Raw genomic sequence first — 10,329 nt, 5'->3', positions numbered from 1 at the left:
TGTTTTCTTTGTCTCAGAGGATGCATTATTCACGTGTCAGCATTATGTGCTAAATAAGTGTATTATAGATACTGTCATACAAATTCAATCAGTGTTTAACTGATTTTAACACTGGATGTCAAGGGGGACGTGAACTTGCTGCTTTAAATAGCAGCTTCTCGCTTATCATGACAGGTAAACATACTTGGGGTCTCAAGGACACTGTCTCAAGGTGTTGCAATGACTGAAAGGGGTCCCAGGACTTAAACCCAAAATAGCACTTAATAAGTGCTGGTGGACAGAGAGATGGCAGGATGAACACTGACGATCAACTCCTTCATAGGGTTCATAAAGTTAAGGGGTGTGGTGTCCAAGACCTGGACCATCATCTTCCTTGCCAAGACTGTCTTGGGTGGATGTTGGCAGGGAAGATGAACGTTTGAGCTGATGCACGGGAGAGAGTCGCCGAGGCTCTTGGAACTCCAGATCTCCGGCGAGTGTTTCTTTGGGTCTCCCATGTGCACATGAAAAACAACACCTGATTCAAGGTCCAGCTGGGAGATATGGAAGCCCGGACCATTGACCAGCACAGACCGGTGAGCCAGGGGTAGTTACTGCAGTTGCCCGGCTCCCTCTCTCGCCGCTCCCTCCTTCAACTTGTGGTTCATAAGATATATAGAAAATATCTTGTTTTTCTCTTTCTGTGTCCTCGGTTGTTGCTTGTGTTAACATCTTGAATACTAAGCGTATGGTCGGCCACCTATTTTTTATATAAAATGATTTACTGAAAGATTTGTCAAGCAAAACATGCAGTCGTTAATTAAAAACAGAATTTTTGCTGAATGTGGGATTTGAACATTAACAATAAAATCACTTATGGAGGCAGCAACTAGTTCCCAGGATGTAGACACGCTGTATTTAATGAATAATGGTCACACGTGGTGACTTAGCTAATTTATTGGTGAAGCGCTTTGTGGGTGTGAGCTGCATTTTTTTGAATAAAGTTATAGTGTAATTGGTGGTTTGGATTGTTAGATGTCGTTTTTACATTGGCTCACACAGTACCCCAATTTATCTCTTTGTTGTTAATCTAGCTAGGTCTCGACACCATGCAGCACCACTGAGTGACCCCACTCCTCCGGTGAGCTATGCTGGTTATATGGTTTATGGTTTATATGGTTTATAGATAGTATGTGTTCGGAGGGGTTTGGTCCATGGTATGCCACATGCACACATTGTGGGAAGTTGGGGTGTCCAGAATCGCTCTGTTGGGCTCCGACGTCATCACCACCAAATCTCGAGAGAGAGCCCCGAGAACAGGGGTGGGATCCAGGCACCCCGCAGTTGCTTCTGAACCACTGCGCCAGTGTGACTTCCGCCTGGAAGTGCATTGGAAAGCAATTGCAAAATTCCCATGGAATGTCAGCTTGAGTTCTAGTTTAAATGACAGTTTGAAGTTTGAAATACAATTTGACCTCTGCCATTTGCTTAGAAACACATTAAAAAGGTGAGACATTTCAAGTTGCGCTGCTGCCTGAAGCTGCTGTTTCATTGGATCATTGCAGAGTATTAATCAGCAATTAAAACCATTTGTTAGAAAAAGAAACTACAATAATGAACTTCATTTGCTTGAGGTTTTCCATAGCATGTTGGTTTTACACCAGGCAGGTGTGCAGCGTGTGCGTATTGACTAGCTATATAAGGAACTGACCAAACCTGGGTTATTTTGATTACACGTGATGGAGAAGGTCACTATTGGTGATGCTGTGTCCAGATGCAGGTCTGGACACAGGAGACTGCTGAAAGACTGAAGATGGCAAGGTAAAACATGGACTATGGAATACCATGTTGCACATTTACTGAGTAGAAGTGCATAAATGTGCAACAGATAATTCTAGACATGTACAAGAAGTTGTGAATCATGTTTGGTCATAAAGTAGTCGACATGCATGAAAGAGAATGGAATACAGCTGTTACAATAATTTAGACTCTTTCACGAAGTAAAGATGAAGAACAGCCTTAGAGCTGGACACATGTTCATCTTCATGTGTTTCTGCACTGACAATAATTTGGCCTCTGGGGTTTTGGCACATATCAGAGATGCACGTCGTCATTTAGGTGAAGTACATTCAATAGCGGACAATATCAGTGTATAGTGTGCTTTGGATGACACGTTCTCCATAGTGCCCCCAGGTCCCAGTGTCATGGAGCTGACTCCTCAGTCACCTGAAGAGACCTCAGCTCATGAAGGTCCTCCTGACCTCACTCAGGTCCCCTCCACTTCCACCTCATCAAAATAGAAACGTAGAGTTACTGTTTGAATCAGAGTTATAGGGGATGACACACTGTAATTCTGAACAACATTCATGTTACAGAGTCCACACATGATGCCACCTTTCTGCTGCGGGACTTCACACGCAGTCTCCTTGGTCTCCACCACAAAAACAAGTTGGCTTTATATAAAGAAATGCAAGGTCCAAAAAAGCTAGGAAACCTGATGACCACCTACAAACGGGCAAAGGACAGGTCGAAACGAGGGGAAAGAGGAAATGACAGGCAATAAAGTCAAACAGAAAACTTCTGTCACCAACCTCCACTTGTTCTCTTCTTAGTCTGAAATGGCTCTTGAAGTCTGACGGACTGAATAAGGAGACTACATCCTCCTCAAAAGAAATTACTTCATCAACTGACCTGGGAAAATTATGGAGAGTCCGTTACAACCTACGGATTGTTTCATGGCGACAAATATATATATATAAACAGTGTTATTTTTAGAATGAAGGAAATGTCATCACATTCAAAATGTTATGGTAATTTGACTTGATGCTGGCAGTTTCTTGCCTTTTCTTGATTCGACAAAACTACTTACCTTCTCTGAGCGCATTCTGATAAAGAAGTGTTCCCCCGCCTCCAATTCATCAGCCAATAAATCGAAAAAAAGTGATTCTCTCCATCACGTTCTTCGTACCAAGTACAATCCGACTACAACAATCCGAGATTTCCCGATGTATCCGCCCCCTTCGTCATCATCTGGGAAGCACCCCGCGCAGCCGCCGCCTGGTCTCACAAGCCCATTGGTGCTGCTGCTGCCTGGCTGTTCCTGAAAAAGCGTTTCGACACAGTGACACACTGTGCTGATACTGTATTGATACTGTGTCACTGAATAGTGACATCTGCTGGACATTAAGAATCCCTGCAGGCAACCGAGTTCTACATTTACACTGATTTGATGACCTACTATATATATTAATATCAAATAATTCTTTGCATTCATTATTATTCCATATTTTTAAATAATGTGAAAATGTGCCATCATGTGAAAAATCCAACGTTTTTAAATTTCCTAAATTAAATGATACCTTGTAAAATCATTTGAATTAGAATGGAACAAGACAAGTCGGAAATCTGAGACAAACACACAGATCGAAATAACTACATTATTCTCCAACAGGAGATCAAAATGGTCCTACACGGCAGACAGCTTGCGTTTCCCTTGGAGCTGCCCCCTAGATCCACAAAGACATTCACAAAGAACTGTGAGATTCAACTGTTTCACCAGTTACATCCTGTTGACAGGTGCACTTCCTTAGAAAATGATGGTTAGTCTATTCTATGAATATGTGCGTAACCCTCTAACGGCCTTCGCTATTGGTTAATCCACATCGAGGCACTGGCCTCGGCCTGAGACTTTGATTGATTGGCTCTCCGCCCAGGAAGGCACCACCCACTATGTATAACTCTCCCCTGCGCCCGCCGTTCTGCTCCCTTTGGAACTCAGCGGAAACAGGCCTGCTGGGCAGCCAGTTAGAGTGCTACGCACATATTGATAGAACCTGGGTTACGTGAGTAACCATCATTTCTATGTCATATGTGCTCCGCCCTCTAACGGCCTTCGCTATTGGTTAAAAACCCCGGTGAAGGCTGTAGGGATTAGTTCACTCCCAGCATGGCCTTACAGAAGACCAGAGAGAAAAGAACCAAATCAACGACCAGAGGGTCCAGCCATGGACGACGATCCCTGAACAGACAACACAGTGTGAGCTACTGAAGTGTCCGTCATGTCTCTCAGATTGTTCTGTGCAAAGGACGAAGCAGAAGACCAAGAAGCAGCTTGACAGATGTCTTCCATAGAAGCACCTCCGAAAAGCGCAGCAGATGAGGAGATGGCCGTAGTTGAATGAGCCCTGAGGCCCTCTGGGGCCACAGAGCCTTCAGCTTTGTATGCAGCAGACATGGCCATACACACCCAGTGGGCAAGGCGCTGCGATGTGACAGCTTTGCCTCCCAGGTTCCCTCCATAGCAGACAAACAGACTATCGGTCAGACGAAAGTCCTTTGTCCTGTCCACGTAGCAAGCTAGGGCCCGCACTGGGCACAACCGGTGCATCCTAGCCTCCTGATCAGACTGATGAGGTGGGGAATAAAAGGCCCTCAACATCATGATTTGAGACCGATACGAAGCCGTGATGACCTTCGGTCTAAAAGCCGGGTTTGGATGAAGGGTCACAGAGGTCAAACCCTCACCAAAAGACATACACCGTGGGCTCACTGACAAGGCTTTCAGATCGCCCACTCTCTTAGCTGAAGCTAAGGCCAGAAGAAGAGCCGTCTTCAAGGACAAAATGTCCAGCGAAGCGGCAGCCAGTGGTTCGAACGGAGGTCTCCAGAGCCCTTCTAGAACCACCTGCAAACTCCAGGGCGAAATTAGGTTCCTCACAGGAGGCCTAATGCGCCAAGCGCCAAGCAGAAATCTCTAAATGACCGGGTGACTCCTCACGGAGACCCGGTCAAAACCTTGGTGCCCAGCCGAAATGGCGGCCGCAAACACATTGAGTGTAGACGCCGCCCGGCCCTTGTCCAACAGCTCCTGCATGAAGGACAAGATCTCCGCCACAGAGCAAGCAGACGGCGAAAGCTGTCTCGCTGCGCACCAGCTAGCAAACACCCGCCACTTGGAAGTGTAAAGTTTGTTAGTCGCTGGCGCTCTGCACCATCTGGATGACTGCGTCCGACAGCCCAATGTCCAGCAGTCTCACCCTTTCAGCAACCAGACCTTGAGAGGTCGACCCAGGACAGGACGGAACCAAAGCCGGCCCTGATCCTGCACCAGAAAACCGTGAGAGTCTGGAATCGTCCAGGGTGGACCCGCCACCAAGCTGACCAGGTCTGGAAACCACCTGGTGCCGGGACTGTCGGGGACCACCGTGATCACCGTCAACTTCTGCGTCCTCACACGAAGAAGGCACGGCATCAACAGTCTCAGTGGAGGAAACGCATACAGAAGTCCCTGCGGCCACGTCGCGTGCGCCAGAGCATCCACCCCCAGGGTGGGGTTGTCCGACGCCCTGAAGGAGAACCACAGAGGGCCTTTGTAGTTCATCCTTGATGCGAACAAGTCCGCGACCGGAGCCGCAAAGCGAGCCCAGACCGCCTCTGTCATGTGTGGCGCGAGACCCCACTCTTCCGCTGACACGCCTCCTCTGGACATTCTGTCTGTGTCCACGTTCAGCACACCTGGAACGTGACGCGCTCTCAGAGATAAAAGATGAGAGGCCGCCCACAGAAGAATGTAAGCTGCCACTCTGTGCAAAGAGGGAGCTCTCACTCCCCCCTGGCGGTTGATGTAGGTAACCGTCCTTGGAGTTGTCTGACCTGACCATCACGTGATGACCTTCCAGACGCGGCGCAAAGTGTTCCAGCACTTTCTCCATCGCTAACAACTCCAACAGGTTTATGTACAGCGTGGAGACGACTGCTGGAGGCCGAAAAGATCAGATCCAGATGAACTTGGGCCGGAAGGACCACAAACTTCGATCTGTCCCTGACTGGGTCGAGCCTGAGACGCGCGAACCAACGTTGAAGGCGTCTCATGTGCAAAAGACCCAGTTTGACTACCGAGTGAGCCGCCGACATGAGACCTAATAAGGTCATCACCTCGCTCACTCTCAGTCTCTGGCACTTCTCGCCACCGTCACAGCATGGAGAAGTCTCGACAACCACTCGTCTGACAGCCGCGCTATCATGGACCGAGAGTCGAGAAGCAACCCCAGATACTGAGTGCAAGTGCTGGGCTGCAGCACACTCTTCTGGAGGTTGACCGCAAAGCCCAGACGTGTGATGTGCCGCAGCACCATCTCCGTGTGACGTCGTGCTTTGTTCTCCGAAGCCGCTAGAATGAGGCAGTCATCCAGATATGTCAGGATTCTTATTTCCACAGATCTGAGCGGCTCCAACGCAGCATCCACCACCTTCAAAGAAGAGCCGTGGAGTACCCGAAGGGCAGCTGGTCGAACTGGTAACAGTTGTCCCCCACTGTAAACCTCAGGTAGCGCCTGTGGCGCTGTAGGATGGGATCGTGGAAGTACGCATCCATCAGATCCACGGAGGTCATCCAGTCCCCTGGCCTGACACACTCGAGCAGTTGCTTTATTGTCGGCATCCTGAACGAGCGCGAGGAGATGAAGGCATTCAGCCGTCGCAGATGCAGAATTGGTCTGAGACCTCCCGATCTCTTGGGGACCAGAAAGTACACAGAGTAGAACCCTCTCTCGCGGTCCTCCTGAGGCACCAGAGAGAGCTCGTTTCCGAAGGAGCGACTCCACCTCCTGCTCCAGACACAGACGCTCTGCTGGGGAGCGAGGAGACGTGAGACGGACTCCCGTGAACTCGGGGGGACGGCGACAGAACTGGAGTGCGTAGCCCCTGCTTAATGATCTGTTTAACCAAGGGGCGAGGGGGCCGCACAAATCCACCCACACAGAGTGAAAGTCTGTAAGGGGTTGAGCCAGAGACAGAAAATGCCCGCCCACCTCATCTGGTATGTGCGGGGGGCACCCTCCGAAAGGGCCGGGTGCCGCCGTCCGGGTTCGCTGAAGACACCGTGGGTCGTGAATTTCGTCATCAGCATGGGAACCGGGAGATGTAGTCCACTGCTCGACACGGTGACGCTCGGTGCAGCCGCACTGGGTTCATTTGACTCAGACGAAGCAAAATGGCCACCAGTGACGACACTCACCCAAGCGCTTGGAGAACATCGACGGGACCTCCCAGAGGCAGGCGGTGCAACATTGCTGCCAGAGACGACAGCTTCAGAGGCCGCTGGGAAACTAAGTCCCTTAAGCCGGCCAGCACTCACCTGTGCGTTTGAAGAGTTCGAACCAGGCCGACTTGACACGGGCGGTGAACGATGGCCGGTGGCCGAGGAAGCTAGTGTTAGCCTAGCCTTTTTAGCTAGCGAACACGAACCTTGGCCGACGACTTCTGCGTCTCCATCAGCTCCATGAGACCCGAGACGTTGCACGAGACGCGGCATCTTCTGAAAGGCCGCCGTAGAGGCCTGGATCCTCCGGAGCTCGTCCCCTGAAATGGATTCCTTCTCGAACAACAGCCTGTCCATGGAAGCTGCCACGAAGGCCATGTCGTTCGCCAGGGTCCGAACGTGCATACCGCATGCATAAGCTCGGTCCAGGAAGGTGGCGGTAGTACGGTCTTTCTCCTCTGGGTGCCATTGCTTACCGCCAGTCCAGAGAGAAGAGTTGGGTGCCAGACAAAACCCAAGCGTGTCCCCCAGAGGTGGCAGCCCCCTGGTGGGATCGACGCCTTCCACAGTGAATACACGGCATATCCCCTAGGCGGCGCCATTGACGATCAAGGCGGTGTTTAGCCGAGTGGGCCCAAAGCCTGGTCATTTTAGGGACCGTGGCTGAGAGTCTGGATGCCTTCTTCACAACCTTTGCGTACAAAGGTACTGAGAAGTCCTCTTCTTCTGGTTCCGCCTGGACAGGGAGGGACACTCCTAGTGTCTCCGCTGCCTCACGGAATAATTGGGGCATTTCGTCCATCGGGTACCTGCTCTGGCTAGGCCCCGCTGGAGTACTCTCGCCCTCATCCACCACCCCCAAGTCGTCGTCGTCGTTGGGCAAAATCTTGAGGTGGACCTCCTCCTCTTAAAAACGACACTCACCCTCCTCTGTAACGTCCGCCCAAACCATCTTCGCTGGAGGTGGTTTAGGAGCGGACTGAGGAGGCTGAGTAGCTGGAAGAGAGGCCGACTCCTGGTCGACTCCCTTCCAGCATGCTAGACCCGCCCGCCTGTGCCGCTCCTCTCCTGGAAGAGCCACGCAGGCGGGACACGAGTCCAGCAGTCTCAGGTGTTCAGGCCCCAAGCAGACGACGCAGGAGTCATGCTTGTCGGACTCACCGAGAGAATCAGCGCAGGACGAACAGGAACGCTCCATGTTAACCCGATGGTTGTAGTCACAGGCTGAGTTCCAAAAGGATCAGAGTGGCGGGAGCAGGGGAGAGTAATACATGGTGGGTTTTGCCTTCCTGGGCGGAGAGCCAATCAATCGAAGTCTCAGGCCGAGGCCATTGCCTCGATGTGGATTAACCAATAGCGAAGTCCGTTAGAGGGCGGAGCACATATGAAATAGAACTACATTATTTTCCGACAGGAGATCAAAATGGTCGTGCACGGCAGACAGCTTGCGTTTCCCTTGGAGCTGCCCCGTAGATCCACAAAGACAATCACATAGAACTGTGAGATTCGACTGTTTCAGCAGTTACATCCTGTTGACAGGTGCGCTTCCTTAGAAACACAGTTCCGAGTCGGCACAGTCACGTGACGGTCTCAGATCTGTGAGCTCGGCACACGCGCCGACGCATCGCTGTCTCAGGACCCGTCACTTCCCATTGCCGCTGGTTGTGTTGCACAGTGCTGCTCTACTCACAAAGCGAGTGTAAGTGAAGAGTTTTGATGAACAGTACTACTTGCTGAAGCAGTGTTTCATTATATCTCACTGAGGGGTAAGTTATGACATCAAATGACTAAACGAAGATCAGAACACGACGCACCCGGTAGCCGTTAGCAGCTCACGCTAGTTAACCTTAGCTCCAGTCGTTACCAGGCTCTATATACAGCGCTAAACTGCAAAACACTCAGTTCAGAGAAGACTTTTAAATGATTTGATCTTGAATTTAAGCCGTGTCAGCATCAACAAAGAAAATCCACTTGATTTGAAACGTGATTTGCATCGCCTGTTTTCGGTCAGTAACAAGTGTTCACGACCTGGTCCAGTCATCAGATGGTACATTAGGGATGGTCCGATTTTAATTTCGGAACACAATAACGCCTTGAAATAGCGCCTTGTGATTATGGAGATGTTTCTGCATCAGTCATTGAAGCATCTCGGTTGGACTGACTTCTGTGAGTGAGCGAATTTACTTTGACATACTTTTATACAGCAATAATTTTGTTATATGTTGATGTTACAGGTCCCAGGACGGTCAACCGTCACAGTATGGGCTGAGATGAGCACTAACAGCGTTTACAGAGGGGTAAGGCTGATACATCGGTGTGCCAAGCGAGGGATTAGGTGAATGTCTCAGCCGGCCTTTTCTCTCTAGTGGACCTTCGCAGTGAGTTGTCAGTTGTCTAAAGTACCACCACTTTCTTGTGGGCATGACACTTCTAACTCCTTTCCAACCACATTCCCAATGTTTTCCCCTTCCAACTCGTTTTGACCATTGCCTCGCCCAACATTTTCATCAAACTCCATTTGCTCAGACTCTCAAAGATCTAACTCTGACTGTATTTCAACTGGTAATAGTCTCGCTTTCGGAGCATCTGGATTGAAATAGGATTGTCTGGCTTGGTGTTGTACCCCTACAGCGGCTCCTAAACTTGGACAGGATCTTTCCTCCACTTGGCCTATCCTGCCTGCTTGATGTCGCTGTTGATTCAATCCATTTGAAGTCTGGAATAACACAGGGGTTATAGAAGTAGGTACACTTATTGACCTCTTTAACCAATATCCCCTTGGTCTCTCATCATTTGACTCAGATGTGTCAGCGTTATCCACTTGCGTTATGACAGAGTCTGTTTCTCTGTCACCATGTTTTCGCTTGTGATGTCTTTGCTGTGTCGGTGGCTGAACTGCAATTGGAAGATCATTCACTAGTAAAAGCAAGTTCCTGTGCAGCGTCTTGGTTTTTCCTGAGGCATTATTCTCTAGTTGTATCACATATACTGGGTTATCTGTCAGTTTTCTCTTCACCATATAAATTGTCTTTTCCCAATAAGAGCGCAGTTTTCCAGGCCCTCCACGTTCTCCGACATTCTTAACTAAAACTCTGTCACCTGGTTTTAGTACAACCCCTCTCATTTTCTGATCATAATAGGACTTTCCCTTAGCACTCGAAGCAAAACTGTTTTTGCTAGCAATATGGTATGCTTCAGTCATTCTTCTCTTCCATTTTTCAACATACCCGTTTTGAGTCTCATTTTCTGTCTTTTCTGATAATTGAAACAATAGATCCAAATGATATAAGAGAAAATGTGGAGAGTAACCT

At 49.5% G+C, this 10,329-nt stretch overlaps 1 pseudogene; it reads right to left on the bottom strand.

Annotated features, from left to right (window-relative positions):
* Positions 1–4,732: 4,732 nt before the first annotated feature.
* On the bottom strand, positions 4,733–7,423 carry LOC128755298 (uncharacterized; annotated as a pseudogene).
* Positions 7,424–10,329: the final 2,906 nt, after the last annotated feature.

Source organism: Synchiropus splendidus, chromosome 3, assembly GCF_027744825.2.
Source record: "Synchiropus splendidus isolate RoL2022-P1 chromosome 3, RoL_Sspl_1.0, whole genome shotgun sequence".
In the NCBI taxonomy this organism is placed as follows: domain Eukaryota; kingdom Metazoa; phylum Chordata; class Actinopteri; order Syngnathiformes; family Callionymidae; genus Synchiropus; species Synchiropus splendidus.
This window is presented reverse-complemented; position numbering and strand designations above follow the sequence as displayed.